This window comes from Mus musculus, chromosome 16 (genome assembly GCF_000001635.26).
Source record: "Mus musculus strain C57BL/6J chromosome 16, GRCm38.p6 C57BL/6J".
In the NCBI taxonomy this organism is placed as follows: Eukaryota; Metazoa; Chordata; class Mammalia; order Rodentia; family Muridae; genus Mus; species Mus musculus.
This window is the reverse complement of record NC_000082.6, coordinates 31,324,693-31,341,507: the sequence shown is the minus strand read 5'-3', so window position 1 is coordinate 31,341,507 and position 16,815 is coordinate 31,324,693. Positions and strand designations below refer to the sequence as shown.

General features: G+C 46.4%; 1 long non-coding RNA gene across 1 annotated transcript; it reads right to left on the bottom strand.

Moving 5' to 3' along the window:
• Positions 1-14,573: 14,573 nt before the first annotated feature.
• Positions 14,574-16,218, bottom strand: AV205837 (expressed sequence AV205837). The gene is made up of 2 exons (NR_155301.1): positions 15,952-16,218; positions 14,574-14,955 (listed from the first exon to the last, which is right to left on the bottom strand). It is a non-coding gene; the product is annotated as an expressed sequence AV205837 (long non-coding RNA).
• Positions 16,219-16,815: the final 597 nt, after the last annotated feature.

Here is a 16,815-nt window from a genome sequence, read left to right as displayed (position 1 = left end):
GGGAGCACCCAAGAGGTCAAGAGAGAAACAAGAGAGCAAGAGAGCAAGGAGGGGACACACAACCCCTTTCATAGTGGGCCAGGCCTACCTGGCTGTTGTCAGATAATTGTGGGGTGGAGCTTAGACAGAATGCTAACAAAACCTGTTTCCAAAAGGATATCTGGAGAAGTTGTTTCTGCCATAGGACCTGCTATCAGGGAGAGACATGAGGTGCTGCTCAGCAACCTATAATACATGGGATGTTCTCCAGCTAAAGATCTTATTTAAAACATCAGTGGACATGGTCACCTACACCTCTAATATTAACACTTGGGGGCAGGGCTGAGGCAAGAAGATTGCTGGGGATTTGAGCCCTTTAGTCCACAGTAGGTTCTATTCCAGCCTGGGCTACAGAATGAGACCCTAACCCCCTGCTCCCCAACACACACACTCAAAATATAGTGTCTTTAATTGGTTGTTCTTTAATTGTTTGACATCTAGATAATAGCATGGTTGTTAATTTGTGAGGAGACACCTACAGAGTTTAGATTTTTTCCTTGAGGTGAAGGCTCTAACCCTGCCCTACTGAGATCTGACTGTAACTTTCTTCACAGCCCCCTCCCGTTGCTCTGCAAAGACAAATGCTCAAGAGAAACTTTTCTGTGTGTTTTTGAGAGTACTTGCATGTGTGGGTAAGTATGTGTGTAAGCAAGAGGAGACCGAGAAACAGAAGGAAGACTCCAAGATGCAGAGAAGGATAAGACAGGCAGACAAAAAGATGAAAGGATAGAGGGACAAAAAGGAAGGAAAGAAAAGGGAAGACAGAAAAGGGATAAAGAGAAGAGGGAGGAAAGAGAAATGGAGAAGAAAGAGGAAGAAAGCAAGAGGAAATAGAAAGGGAAAGAAAAAAGAGGGCTGTCGCCTGTAATAAAACCCTGTGACCAAAGCAAGTGGGGGAGCAAAGGGCTTATTTGGCTTCCACATCCTGATCACAGTCCATCATGGAGGGAACTTAGGGCAGGAACTCGGGAAGCAGGAGCCTGGAAGCAGGAACTGAAGCAGAGACCATGGAGGAACGCTGCTTATTAGCTTGCTTCCCATAGTGGCTCAGCCTGCTTTCTTATACAACTCTGGACCACCTGCCCAGGGGTGGCACCACTCAGAGTGGGCTGGGCCCTCTCACAACACTATTAATCCAGAAAGCATCCCACGGGCCCAAAGGTTATCCTGATGGAGACAGCTTTTCAGTAAGTTTTGTTTGTTTGTTTGTTTTCTCCTAGCTTGTATCAAGTTGGCAAAATGAACAAGCACACCGTGCAGCGAAAAGTGTATGCAGGGCCTGAAATTCTCAATGTGGACCGGGTTCACCTCAAATTCACAGAGTCCAGCCTGTTTCTGCCTTCTGAGCTCTGTGATGAAAGCTGTGTGCTACCACGCCTGACTCAAACTAAAATATTTTAAATGCCACTTACGTTATGTCAGAGACTGGAAATATGTCAAGGACTGTCTTAGTCAGGGTTTCTATTCCTGCACAAACATCAAGACCAAGAAGCAAGTTGGGGAGGAAAGGGTTTATTCAGCTTACATTTCCACATTGCTGTTATCACCAAAGAAAGTCAGGACTGGAACTCAAGCAGGTCAGGGAGCAGGAGATGATGCAGAGGCCATGGAGGGATGTTACTTACTGGCTTGCTTCCCCTGGCTTGCTCAGCCTGCTCTCTTATAGAACCAAGACTACCAGCCCAGAGATGGCACCACCCACAAGGGGACCTCCCCCCTTGATCACTAATTGAGAAAATGCCCTACAGCTGGATCTCATGGAGGCATTTTCCCAACTGAAGCTCCTTTCTCTGTGATAACTCCAGCTGTGGCAAGTTGACACAAAACTAGCCAGTACAGGGACCCTGTGCCCAGTGACCCTACTCTCTCCCCAGCAGACAGACAAGGCAGTCGCTGTAACAGTTGCAGAAGCTCACAGTAAAACCAAGAGTGCTGGACAGATCCCCGAGGCGAGGAGGGGCCGTGCCTGTTGAGGCGAATGGGGAGGACAGTTTTTCAGGTGAACCAATGAACAAGAATGTTCCAGCAGAGACAGTATTGTGGGGGAGGGGCAGTTCTTTGGAGCTAAGGATGCAAGTGGGCAGCAGAAGGGTCACAGTAAAAAATGAGATTGGAAGGGACCACTGTGGTCCACCCACCTTCCCGGGACAGATTCAGATATCTGCTTTACACCGAGTGCCTCAAGGATGCCTGGAGTGGCCTGTGCAATATTTGTTCACCTCTTTCAAGTTCTGCTCCTGTGTTGTCTTTCTCAGGCAGGCCCTGTTCTGCGGGTTGGATGTTCACACCCTGCCCCAGATGCATCCTTAGGCTTAATCCCCAGTGTGACAGTTTTAAGAGGCAAGACCTTTAGAAAATGAGTTAGCCAGGAGAAAAGATGGTTTATTGTCTTATAGAAGAACTTAGGGAAAGTACCTAGACTTTCTCTTGTCCTCCATTCCCTCTGCCAAGTTGGGACAGAGGGCTAGTGGTTATCCCTCAGGTATCATTTTGGAAGCGGAGAACAGTCCTTAGAAGACAACCATATCTGCAGCACCATGGTCTTGGACTTCTTAACCTACAGATCTGTGAGGAATAAATTGTTTTTCTTTATTAACTACCCAGTCTCAGGTGTTTTGTTACAGTCACATGAGATAGACTAAAACACCGGTCCTGATCACCTGTTAGAAAAATTTAAGCGGGGCATATAGCTGAATTATAGCCTTTTATGCATAAAGCTCTGGGCTGGAAACCCAGACCAGCAAAAAACTATAACATTTCAATCTACTTCGCTGGCATTTCCCCCAGAAGTGCTCATCTTTAATGTCAGCTTCTAATCAAGAGTTTGGTGGTCGCTTGTGGATGAAAGAGCACAAGGATAAGCTAGCTGTTGGGTAGATGACTAGATAGACAGATGGATGAATGGCAGCTAAAGAATGAATTTATGTTAGGTAGATGGGAAGAAAGGCAAGAAAAAGAGGAAAAATGAGCTAGTAAAAATGAAAACAGAATCCCTGGGCAGCAAGCCAAGCACCTGGAAAGCAAGACTGTGGCCATTGTGGGGTGTGGGGACTGGCCCGGTGACCTCCTGAAGTGAGAAGATAGAAGGGGAGTGACCAGTCTGCTCACAGCCCTGGGCCGTGTTCCTGGAACTGTAGATTAATGCCTTTCCATTAAGGCAGCAGAGGGGCCAGGGAAGGCCGCCTCTCATTCCCAGAGCTTCCATTTCCTCCTTAGGAAACGAAAGGGGAAGAACTCACCTGGGAAATCTAAATGGCCCATCCTTGGAGGCACCAAGGAAGCCCTGCAGCCTCAGAGCTCTGAGCTGGAGTGATTGCTAAGAGGTAAGCTGCAACTAAAAGCCTTGTTCTCTAATCCCCTCCACTCTCAAGGGATTTAGATAACAAAGAAAGTTTAAAGTGCTTTTTGCAATAAACCTTTAGCTTCTGACTAAACCCTCCCTCAACTCCTGCTACACAGAGAGAAGTGTGGTCCATCCAGGTAGATCCTGGCCATGACCAACTGAGGCCAGATTACAGGTTTATCTCAGTATGGGAGGCTTGATTTTAGGAGGGTCTTCTGCAATGGAATTCTACCATGCCTCTGGCTGAGAACTTTACAGAGTAGTCTTAGTTAAGCCTTCACACAGGCACCTGCTTGCTTCTCTTTTGTTTGAATCTGTTACTTCTTCTGTCAACTCATAACAGGCAACTTCTTTTTATCAGCTGAATAAAGGCCACTAATAGCCAAGATGACTCTATTGTAACACTATCATAGGGGAGGAATAGTGTTTCAGGCTTCACTGACCTTGAGGGTCCTTCAGCAACACCACTATTAGTTTAGAGAATGTGCCTTTTGCCAGGGTTCCACTGTGTGAAATCCTTTGTAATTAGAAGCTGTGAGTTTTGGGGAATCTAGTTTTCCTGGAGGAAGTGGACCATAAGAACTCTTGAGTTTGCTGACCCATGGAGGGAGGGCTCATAGATAGTCACAAGCTTTCAAAATGTTAAACTTGCATCTCTCTCCTGTGACTGACTTACAAGCTATAAACATAACAGTACCTGGATAAAAGGACTTAAAGAAATCGGGAGAAGACAACAGGTGGTGGTGGGGGGGGGTCTTTTAAACTGATACTTTGTATCAAGTGAAATAGCAAGAACTTGGCGTTTTTTGAAACATAGTATTCGTGTTTGTTCTGGAGATGGTTTCCTCTCCTGCACAGTACTGTAGCCACCCTCCTCTCGCTGGTTCTGTCCTGGCTGCTTCAATTCCTCCTCTTGAGAGAGCTTGAGGATCCTAATTCCTCAGCTCCAAGACCAATAAATGGAGCCAGACCCATTTTAAGAAACATCAGAAAAGCTACTGTTTACTGTCTGGTCTTTGCCCCAAGACATGTTTCAGTCCAGAAGCATCTGAAGTGAGCTCAAGTAGAAGGTTCTATAGATGGGTTCCATAAGTCTCTTACTGGGTGCACAGCTCTTCTTCTGGCACTGTTAGCTGACCCAAAAAGAATGAGTCTATTGTCCTCATATTCTGGTGACAGATATAGAGTATTCCAATGTCACCAGTGATATGTTAGAATAGCAGCTCACTTCTGAACATGGCACACCAGGCCAAAACAGAGGTTTATTGGGAGAGAGAGGGACAAGGTGGTGGCAGAAAGAAAAGGGAGGGAAGAGAGAGAGAGAGAGAGAGAGATCAGGGGGCCTTTATATATATAGGTAATGACATAATACAGGTAAAGGTGGGAGGTGAGCCAAGTGGATTCTGGGAATATGGTGACTATTGCTTTGCAAATGGGTCTGCGGGTCCCACCTATGTGGTGTCACAGTTTTCAGAGATTCTGATGCCAACGACCAGGAAGAGTTGGCATCAGGACCTGGCATCACGGAAGAGTGGTTCCAATTCATACTCAAGAAGTGGCATGTCTGGGTAGATTTACCCTGGGTTCCAGTGTCATATAATGGAATCCACAGAGCCCCAACTATTTCCCCAAATAGACTAGTCTAATGTTTTTGTTTTTCTCATATATGTGCACTCATGCTCTCCCATGCATAAAGATGTTTGTCCCAACCCTGTTCAGCATGACCCTCTGAAACAGGCATTAGACACAGGCACCGACTCCACACTTGAGCCGGCAAGACAGCTAAAAGCAGGACTGAAGGCTGGTGCCTCAGTCTTTATTTTGTGACTACGCTGTGTTGAAAGCACAGAGATAAGTCACTGCCTTTAATCTTTTCTCTCGAGTCACCATGACTTCCAGCAGGACAGGTCCCATCCTCCATTCCCTCATGAGAACAATTATCCGTGAGGATGAAGCTATCACATCAGGGATTGACAGATGGAAGACCAACCATGTATGCAGGGGCAACAACTTGACGGAGAGGAGCTTCGAGGTTCAGCTAACGTCAGACCCCGAGGATAGACTTGACGTCACTGGACTCTTTATTTTCTCCTCTTTCGAGGGTGGCCACGTTGACTAAGTGTTCCTCTTCTGCTTTCCACCATTACCTCACTCTTTAATTGCCATGGGGATGAGTAACTGAGTCTAGCCCCTGGAGGCTGCTGGAGCCCTGGCTTGTGCCTTTAAAACTCTGGTAATAGGGCTCAGGAAACAGATCAGTAAGGTAAGTGCTTAGTTTGCAAACTGAAGGCCTAAGTTCAGTCCCCAGAACGCACATAAAAAGTTAGACATGGGGCTGGGGAGTCGGGTTAGTGGGAAAGAGAGAGCACTTGCTCCCTAGCACCTGTGTGAAAAAGCCAGGGGGACTGTGACATAACCCCAGAGCTGTGGGGGCAGGGAGGGAATGGTGGAGACAGGAAGATGGCAGGGGCTTACTGAGCAGTTAGTTCAGCCAAAATCTATAAGCTCCAGGTTCATTGAGAGACTTTGTCTCATAAAGGCAGAGTGTGATAGTGCAGGACACACTCCTCTGGCCTCTGCATGCATGCACGCACACATGCTCGTACACGCATGCTTACACAGCTAGACAGAGTAGCATGTGCCTGTTTGCAATCCCAGCACTGGCAAGGTGGAGACAACCAGGATTATTGCTCTGTAGTAATAATAGGAGGCCAACCTAGCCTACTCTGTGAGCCCCAGATCAGAAAGAGATCCTGTCTCAAAAAATAAGATGAACAGCACCGGAGGAATGACTTCCAAGGTTCACCTTTGTCCTCCACGTGCACTCTTGAAAACACACATACACACACACACACACACACACACACACACACACACACACACACACACACACACACACAGAGGCAACAAGACTCTTCCGATAACTCTAAGGTCCACTGGGAAACCCACCCTTTCACTTGTCCCTGACTCCTGCTCCTTACTGAAAGGTTTCAATGGAACTATCTGGGCTCCTTCTCAAATGCCTCATTAGTCTCTGGAAGCTCACACGAGGCGATTTCTATACATCTCCCTTTCAACCTCAGAACAAACACCTCCCATTCTCACTGGGCAGGTTGGCCCCGAGCTCCGGGGCTTAGGCAATCCCCCAGTCTTAGCCTCCTGAGAGTATGAGATTACAGGCATGTGCCTTGGCCCACTTTGCTGAGTCTTGTCTAATTGACTCTTTCCCCTGGAGTACAGATCTCTCGGACTGCTAGCTTCCACTGCTTCTCATATTTTCTTTTAAGAGATTCTCTAGAGTGTTTTCTAAACAGATGAATGTTTCTTCTAAAAACACTACTTCTTAATGGGTCCATTAAATATGCTAATAATTAAGAATGCATTTGGAAAGGAAGACCTCTCCTGACTAGTTTATCCGTCTAGGCTCTACCATTCTCTCACCCTACCTCTCTTTAAATTTCACATCGCTCCACTTGTTTGTTGATTCTTTATTATTTTAAAGTGTTTGTGTGCACTTGTGTGCGTGCACACTCCTGTAGAGGACAGAGGTATCAGGTCTTCCTGCAAGAGCAGTGTGTGGTCTTAACCAGTGAACCCCAATTCCTCTTGCATTTTAGATTCTGCTTTTATTTCTGGGTTTATTCACCTACAGACTTTGTTTTTGTTTTTGTTTTTTTTTGTTTTTGTTTTTTTTGTTTTTTTTTTTTTAACCTGTTCTACCCACTTCAGACTGTGAGCTGCATTCAGGGAGAAACCATGGCTGCTCTATGGTATCTGCAGCACATAGCAGAGTTCATGCCTAGAGGGACATTGTTAAACCAGCCATTGTGAATACATGCAGTAGAATATTCGTGATCAGTGGTACATTGCGGTGGCCTTGCCTAATTTTAACTGAAAAGCACAGTGCAGCAAGATGGGATAGGAGAGCAGAGTGGGAAGGAGCTAACAGGCTTAGCTAGCCAAACCACAGCATCCTCTATGATAGACATGACTGCCCAAATCTGGACAGAGTGGTCTACATCCAGTGCCACTTCAGCCCACTGTTTCACGCCGACAAAGCCTATCAGCAGCCCAATGACAACATCCACCATGACCACTGGCAAAGCCACCACAGTAGGTATCCAGTACTGCTTGATGAATGCATCCGTGAATACATAGATTCACTGGATCAACTGCAAGGATCACAACTCATCTAAGCATCCCCTAATGTGGGAATGCCATGAGGGTTGTTGGGGATATTGCTGCATTCCCAGCACAGAGATGCACGGTGCCTGGTGCAACCATGTTTCCTTACTCCATGGCTTCATAGAGTAAATACTGATGGATCTTGTTCAAAGTTGGGGGAACCTAATCGAGACCATTAGAAGACAGAACAAAATGTTTCTTTTGTGTGGTATCTCGGGAATGGAGTGAGGAGGAATTTTATACATTTAGCACAAAGGGTTCGGCTGGCCAATCTTGATTATCAGTTGCCTGGACTCGGAATGCCTAGGAGATGAGTAAGTGCACTCTGGTGCCCCGTTAGGGCATTTCCAGAGATCAGAGCGTGATGGTCCCAGCGTAGTGGAAGGTTTAATCCACTGATCGAGCCCAAGTTTAAATATACCATTGGGAGGGTGGCAGAACTGTGTGGGGGCAGAGCCTGGGTGAAGGAGGTAGGTCTCTAAGAGTGCTTTGGGGAACCACATCTTACCCTGGCCATTGCTAGTGACTTCTCTGGTTCTGGCTCATAGTGGTGTGAGGTGCTCCACCACCTCCTCCCAACCATTCTGAAACCGTGAGCAAGAAGTGTCTCTCCACTCTATGGCTGTCTCTGGAAGATACAATATGATATACGCAGGGCTATAAAGTGGAACAAAAACAAAACCATATTTCCTTCTCTCAGAATATGATTACTGCAGTGACATTGGAGCAAACGTTATTGTTGGGGTCCAGGAATCATCTCACAAACCACAGAAACGCCGATCTGAGTCAGACAGGAATAGTGTAGTGAGCACACGGCCCAGGACTGATCGACCAGGGCCATGATCCAGAACTGAACCACGACCCCCAAGTTAGGATCCTACAGAGTTTTTAAGTCCCAAATCCACAAACACCTGTGCTAAGCTATTTCACCAATCAGCTAGCCCATGTCTCATTATGTTTCTCTAAGGAACCTAATGAAATTGTAGCATTTCTTGCTCAGTTGTTTTCTACCTACCTGCCTTAGTTAGAGTCACTATTGTGATAAACACCATGACCAAAAAGGAGAAAAGGGTTTATTTGGCTTACACTTCCATATCTCTGTTTATCACCAAAGGAAGTCAGGACAGGAACTCAGGCAGTGTGGAGACCAGGAGGCAGGAGCTGATACAGAGGCCACTGAAGGGTGAAGGGTGCTGCCTACTGGTTTGTTTTGTTTCCTCATGGCTTGCTCAGCCTGCTTGCTTGCTTGCTTGCTTGCTTGCTTGCTTACTTGCTTTCTTCCTTTCTTTCTTTCTTTCTTTCTTTCTTCTTTTTTTTTTTTTTTTTTTTTTGGTTTTTCAAGACAGGGTTTCTCTGTATAGCCCTGGCTGTCCTGGAACTCACTTTGTAAACCAGGTTGGCCTCGAACTCAGAAATCCGCCTGCCTCTGCCTCCTGAGTGCTGGGATTAAAGGTGTGTGCCACCATGCCTGGCTCAGCCTGCTTTCCTATAGAACCCAGAACCACCAGCCCAGGGATGTCACCATCCATAATGGGCTGGACCCTCTCCCATCAACCACTAATTATGAAAAATAGCCACTTTTTTAAAAGATTGATTTATTTAATGTATATGAGTAGCTGTATACATGTAATGTGTACACTGTAGCTGTTTTCAGACACACCAGAAGAGGGTACCGGATCCCATTATAGATGGTTGTGAGCTACCGTGTGGTTGCTGGGAATTGAACTCAGGACCTCTGGAAGAGCAGTCAGTGCTCTTAACTGCTGAGCCATCTCTCCAGCCCCTACAGCCAGATTTTATGGAGGCATTTTTTCAGTTGAGGTTTCCTCCTCTCAGATGATTCTAGCTCCTGTCAAGTTGACAGAAAACTAGCCAGGACATCACCCTACCATAATTTTAGGACTAGCCACTGGATTTCTTTAAATATAGTGGTGAATTTTGGTCAATTCAATACAATAACCAATTCGGGGCAGTAATAGATGGGGAGGACATATAGGGAGATGGTAAGGTTGAGCAAGGACACGAAGTCGCAATTAGGAGGAATCAGTTGATATGATCCAGCATAGAACAGTGACTACAATAAATAATAATATAATTTATACTTCAAAATTGCCAAAAGATCACCTTTTAAATGTTTTACACAAAATTATAATTATATGGGGGTAATGGATTTGTTAACCAATGTAATTTAATAATCTCATATCATGAACATATATCAAAATACTATATTATACCCAATAAATATATACAATTATTTGTTAATTTAAAATGAAATTCTAAAACCTTTGATTTTTGTCTACTTAAGAAGACCCAATTTCAGCATATTCTTTCTTGGCTAGACTCCAATCTCTAACAACAATTAAATGAACTCAAAGGAATGGGTTCCTTTTCGAGATATGATTGGATTTTACAGGCCTTGGACCCAGGTCATACAGAGTTGTGTTGGGTTAGGGTTAGAGTTAGGCTCATCAGGCCAATAGGACCACTTGGGTCAGGTAATTATGCCATTCCATAGAATCATGGGGTGTTTTCCAGTTATTTAGTGGTAAACTGGGCTGAGTGATAGGTGAGCCCTTGAGAACACACCCTGCAAACAACACATAGATGAAATTCTTCTTGTATCAAAACAAGCTGTGAGGACAGGATGCAGTTGGGGATGACTGTCTCCTTTGCCTGGATCTGGGTTACCATAGTTCACTAGGAATTGTTTGGACTCTGAAATGGCTCCAAATCCCGCCTCGGGGAGCGCATGCTTCTTGGCTTCTTTGAATTTCATAACCACACGCTGGGCAGCACAGCTCATATTGTTCCCATCAGAACACAGAAGAGAAGCTGTGTTCACTATTTCCTAACTCAGGATGAATGGCCTCATCTAAAGACAGTCCCTGATGTCCTGCATCCAGTATATGGTCCCTCTGCGTCCTGAGGCTCCTGCCCTCCCTCCTCGCTGCACACACTGGTTCTCTGTCTCTCCTTCCTTGTGGTGGGGACACACAGTGAGAAGAAGTGGTGACCTGTGAGTCCTGCTGCTCCCCAGGAGGCCCAAGGGCCTGGTGGAAACTGGTAGTGTGGGAGGCAGGGAACAGCCAGGGGTCTCCTAGCACTGACCGGTGTCAGCTGAACTGTGTGGGACCCAAGGGGTTTAATGGTCCCCAAGCTGGTAGGACCCTCCTCTAGCTTCCTGTGTCATACCTGCCTTGCTTGGTCCTGTCTCCTACTCCTGTAGTAGGAACCATGTTCCTCCTATACCTCAGGATACCAACATGGAAGGAGAGTGCACCAGGAATTAGGTATAAGAAGGGAGCATTGCCCAGGCTAGTGGCGAGGTGGGAACAATGCTTGGCTGGGACTCACTGTGTCTTGGTTCACAGCTCTGCGTGCTTCTACAAGTCCTAAAAGAAAGATGCTTTAGCTGAGCCAATGACTCTATTATTTAGAGTTACTATTGCAGTAACGAAACACCATGACCAATAAGCAACTTGGGGAGGAAAGGGTTTATTTGGCTTATGTTTCTATATCAGTGTTCATCATCAAAGGACAGGAACTCAAACAGGGCATGGATGAGGAGGCAGGAGCTGATTCAGAGGCCGTGGAAGGGCACTGCTTACTGGGTTGCTTCTCTTGGCTTGCTCAGCCTGCTTTCTAATAGAACCCAGGACCACCAGCCCAGGGATAGCACCATCCACAATGGGCTGGACCATCCCCCATCAATCACTAAATAAGACAATGCCTTATAAGCTTGCCTATAGCTGGATCTTAGGGAGACACTTTCTCAGTTGAGGCTCCCTCCTCTCAGATGACTCTAGCTTGTCTAAAGTTGACATTAAACTAGCCATCACACCAACCCTCTGTGTAAATAATGACTTGCCAAAGCACAAAAGGTAAAAATAAGGCATAACAGGGCCTAGCCTAGTCATCTTGCAGAGATCACCAATGACCTAGTCTGTGTAGAGTCTGGCTCCTGGTGGGCAGGTTCTATTCATTTCTATAGCTTTTCCTTCCTCTGCTGCTCACCCAGTGGCTGTTCACAATGCTGTTTGTCTTTAGCCCTGCTTGGCTGTGTGCCACTATAAAGTTATACATGCTGAGAAAAAGAGTACTCCAGGGTATGGAGTCAGCTCTCTGAGGGCCCAGAGGCTGTGTGTGTTGGAGGCAGAGCAGTTGGGAAAGCCTGGGGCAGGAAAACCTGGCAGTTACTTGGGTTGTCGTGGATTTGATTGTCAGCAGTGAAGCTGTGTAATTCAAGCTGGGGTGTTCGTGGTACCTGTAGAATCCATTCATTTAGCAGCTGATAGCCAGGGCTCCTGGAGCAGCCTGTGCTGTACTCTTCACTCAGCTCCTCATGTGGAGTTCCAAGTCCATGATCGCGTGTTTATCTCTGAGCTTTCCTAGGTGCCCTATGGTCATTTACCTCCCAGTCCTTCTCCTATGCCACATCATCCTGGACCATCCTCCCTCAGGTTCAAAATGGTGGTTCTTTGGTCCTTCTAACTTAATCCACTGGTCTGCCCATGGTTGAAATGCTCCTGGTTGAAGCGGCTCTGCTGAGCCAAAGCTTTCTTCCAAAAGCTGAATGTGTTTGCCTCCGTGAATTAATTCTTGTCACTTCCATGTCCTCCAACCATAATGACATGACCACCTTCGAGGGGTGGTGGTGGTGGAGGGAAACAAGGCAGGAAACAGCCAACAGTGAGGGGATGGAGACCTCAGAACAGACTCTTGGGAGACAGGATTCAGCTCCTTTTAATAGGGGAACAAAGCCTATTTAAACCTTTGAGGGGTGGGGTGCGCTGGGGGTGCCTCATTAACATAAGGAAGAGTTCCAGGTGCTGCTACAGGTGATCTTATAAGGGGGAAGGAAGTTTAAGCTGGCCACTGGGCTACATGACCTCCTCCTGCGGGGCAAAGGTGGAGGCACTGATCTATGTGCACCAGGACACAAAGGCCGGTCTCAGGATGAGATGTCTGGGATTTGGACACACCCTGATCTTACTCTTGCTCCAGACCTGCTCCCCACGGCTCCTCAGCTCCCCTGGCCCTATAGTTAGTTTGTTGTCATAATGAAACAGTCCAACTCAAAGAAACACCATGTCCCAGTGAAAACGACCATTGGTCATTACAAGGGAGATGTAGGTAAGTTGTGTGTGCTCAAAACCCAATGTGCCCAAATTAGAAGGGCCTCTGGCTTACCTGAGGTAAAACGGTTTTATGTTTTGCTCTGTTTTTTCCTGGAGACCAAGACTCACCAATGGCCCCAAGCCACCCAGACTGTGACATTGTGTGGCTGAGGTATGATGAGATAGCAGAGCTCTCTAGGCGGGGTGGGTTTAGACGCACAATTGCTAACTCTTCAGGATTCAGCTTGGATGGTGGCCATGTCATCTGGTATAAGGGGTATTTGGCAACTGGATGAGAAAGATCATTATTTATGCTGAAGGCAAGAAATGAGGGTGTATCTTCAAGGAGGAAGCCAGAGCACCTCAGCACACCCTCCTGGTGTCTAGCAAATGACTGGCTCTTAGGGGATATGCTTGTTAAAGTAGCCATCGATTCTGAAAATAGGCCTGGAGGTTGATGAGACAGGGGAAGCCTCAGGGGAACCTTCGAAGGTCTCAAAATCCTTGTTTCATCAGAAAAAGTTACTATCCAAGACCCAGGTCAAATACCATTCCAACCATGGTTGTGACATTTGGTACCAGCTTTGTGACATTGGTACCTGTCCAACTCACACCCAGCAAGATGGTGGCCTGAGCTGAGGCACTGCCACCAGGAGAGCAGGGTGGGGAAAGTAGAAATTTAGGAACCTCAATAAATGGATGTGGATTCTGATGGTGGAGGTGAGCATCTGCAGTGACCACACCTTCATCTCAGGGATGCTACAAGACGTTAAGTAGCCCAGATCCCTGCCGAATTTGAGTGCTATTGGCTGGGTTCTTAACTGAAGCCAATCTCTCCTTGTTCCTGTCCCCTTTCATTCACATTAAAGTAGGGCAGCTCCACTTCCATCTTTCTGTGACTGTCACAACTGAAGTGTGACTCCACTGGTCCCCACAAAACAGTTGGAAATAAGCATGTCCTCTCTAGTACCATGTAGGGGAAGTCCTGAAAGCCATGATCTTGTGGACAGAATGTTTCTTTGTTCATTTGACCCAAAACTGACAGCTTCTTGGGGAACATAAAGACAGCCTGAATCACAGTCGAGCAGCAGCTGTGTGAGGGTGATAGTTTACAGTGGCAGTCGGGGCTGTGGCCACTAAGACTCTAATCCTTGTGGTTCTGACTGTGACACCATGTGATTATTTTTTCCTAAAACAGAATGAATGGACCTCCAAAGGTCAGGTTCACGGGCAACCTCGTTCTTCCTTGGATATACACCAACGGACATTTCCTGGGATTATTTTGGGGCCTGCAGGATCTAGCAAGAACCGACTGAGTCTGGCCTCATTTCCGATTCTTTCTTCGACTAGCATATATCTAATGCAAACTTGTTTATTCCACAAATATTTACTGAACTCCTGTACTGTACAATGTGTACTGTGACCATGTGTTGGAAGTCCTGGGGAGGGGACAGAAAGGATATCCCAAGGCAAGAGAAATTCACTGTGTCATGTTGGACAAGGCAACCAACAGCCTCGATGAGCCTGTTCTCTCTTCCACAGCTAATAACATAACCGACCCAAAATTGTCTCCACCACCCTAATAGATATAATGTGTGAAAATGCATGCCTACACAGTAGCCAGTACCCAGCAGCTGGCTGGTCAGTCAGAGACACTGTAACCAGAGTGTTAGGGCAGAATCCTATATTCAGCAGCCATTACAAGCTAAAACAGACAAGAAACAGAAGAAGGCTGTCTACAGTCATCTTCAGGATGCTGATTTGAGCTTTAGGCTTGAACAGAGGAAGTATTGGGGTGGGGTAAGATCCCGCCTGTCTTTCTTAAGGCTTTGGTGCTGCATGGTGGTCCCATCTCTCAATCCCGTCACCACACGAGGAGAGCCATCTGGTCAGGAAGTGTTCTTTGTTTTTATTCTAATGCAATCTCCAAGGTCATCTGCTCCAGGACGAGCCTCTCCATCAGAGAGGGAGTGGACCTTCCTGCCTGGCGGGCCTGGTTTTTCCTTGTGGATCCAAGTGTCAAGTTCATGCTTTTGGACGAAAGTAAGTTCCACACTCAGAAGGACTTGGGTTAAAAAAACAAACAAACCGCTGAGTTTCTAGGATACGATGGAGTGAACATCATAAATTGTCAAATCAACCAGGACCCTAAAGATCCTGGCAGGGTTCCAGTACCTTCTCTACCATGGACTCGTTTGGCATCTGTGATGATGATGATGTCAATGACGACAATGACTACGATGATACAGGATCAAAACTCTATCCAACTTCCTGTGGGAATCATGAGTTTCAGATTATAAATACACAATAGTAAAATCTTTCCCAGAAATCTTAAGAACATCTCTCGGGTACCCCAGATAAGTAAAAGAGCCAGAACAAGCCATCTCCTTACTCCTGGACATGTCAGGAACCGACTGGTTTGTTGTTTTAGGAAGTTCAGAAAAACAAAACTGAACTCACACCTGACTTCCTGCACAGCAAAGCCTTCAAGACTTCCCTGTGGGAAGGTGTGCGGTAACCCACCATGAAGCTGTGTTTATGCAGGCAGTGACCTTGCTTCAGAGAGAATTGCAAAAGCAGATAAGTACTATTTCCCAGAAAACATCTGGAAAAACTCAGAGCCGTAGTAGCAGAACGGAGGATTCAGCCAGCGCACCAGTAGCTAGCTCCAGGAGTCGTGGGTCTTGGAACTTGATGCTGGGCAGGGTGGAAGCCCTGAATGGATGGGTTCACTTCTGCCATCAAATAAGTGGACTTTGTCTGTCACAGGCAGCTCAACCCTCTTGGGAACTGGTTAGGGCCAGAAGACATAGCTCAGTGGCAGAGCACTTATTTAGCTTGCTGGAAGTCTTGGCTCCCATTAAAGAATGGGCAGGGAGGCTCAGTAAGCGATTTGTGTCATCCTTACTGTTCTGAGAAAGGGGACCACAAGCCCAACAAAACTCCAGGAGACAGGGAGTGGGCTCAAAATCCCACCAAGAGCTGAGGAACTATTGATATTTGATACCAGCTGGGAGAGGACTAGTCAGTTTTCTTTAATGATGTCAACCACATGCCAGGGCAGGCCCCACTTCTGGGAGATGTTTGGTAACACAAACTGGACCTGATGGGGTGGGATTCAGAGTTGGATGGATAGGATGAGGTGAGGATGGAGAGAGGGGTTCCAGAAAGAGTTGGGGTGATGGGTGAATATGATCAAAATTGTAGGAAACCCTCAAAGTATTAAAGTAGTATTTAGAAAAAGAAAGAACGGGAGAAAAATACAACCTGAGGGTGATGAATTCTCTCCCTGCAGAACATGGCTAGCTATGTGAGTGTGGACGCAGCCTTGGATTCTCACTTCATCGCTTTAGAAAAGTCACGTGATCAAGCCCCCTCGCAGCGTCTCTCGTCAAACCTGCTTTCTGGATGTGACATGGTTAGAGACAACATTGAAAAGGCACTGAGCCAGCACTGAGGCGCAGGGGCCTGTAGTCAAGGGTTGTGCTCTAACTAGTTCAGTGTCAAGGAGCAGAGCTCCTTGTACCAACGGCTGCTTGTACCCAGGGGCATGCGTTCACAGCAGCCGTCCGCCTTGACCAGAACGCATGCGCATCTGCTTCTCTAGCAGTCTTGGGGATTTGAGCAAGGTTGGTACGCTAGTCACTTTCCAAATCACTGTGATAAAGTAGGAGGGCATGCTTATTCTGTCTCATAGTTTTAAATACTTTTTAAAACTTTATTTTGTGTATATGAGTACACTGTAGCTGTCTTCAGACACACCAGAAGAGGGCATCAGATCCCATTACAGATGGTTGTGAGCCAGCATGGCTTCTTCACGTTTTACGAGATGTTTTTGTCTTAAAGGGAATAAGAAACAGTTACTGCTGGAGCCATTTTGAGTGACCATGGCCCTAGGAACACAGATTTGGGTCATCAAGTCCATGTTCCAGTGTAGAATCAGATCCATGAAGTTGTTTTATAGTTTTACAGAACAAAAAAATGTCATCTATCAAGGCAAATTTAAACTACATTGTTGGGTACATACACTGAGACAGATAAGGGGGGGCTTTTCTAGAGGTCTAAGTTGCTTTCTGGTGATAGTTTGGGCTGGTGGAAGCCAACAGTTTGCTCAGTTATAAATACCAAAGA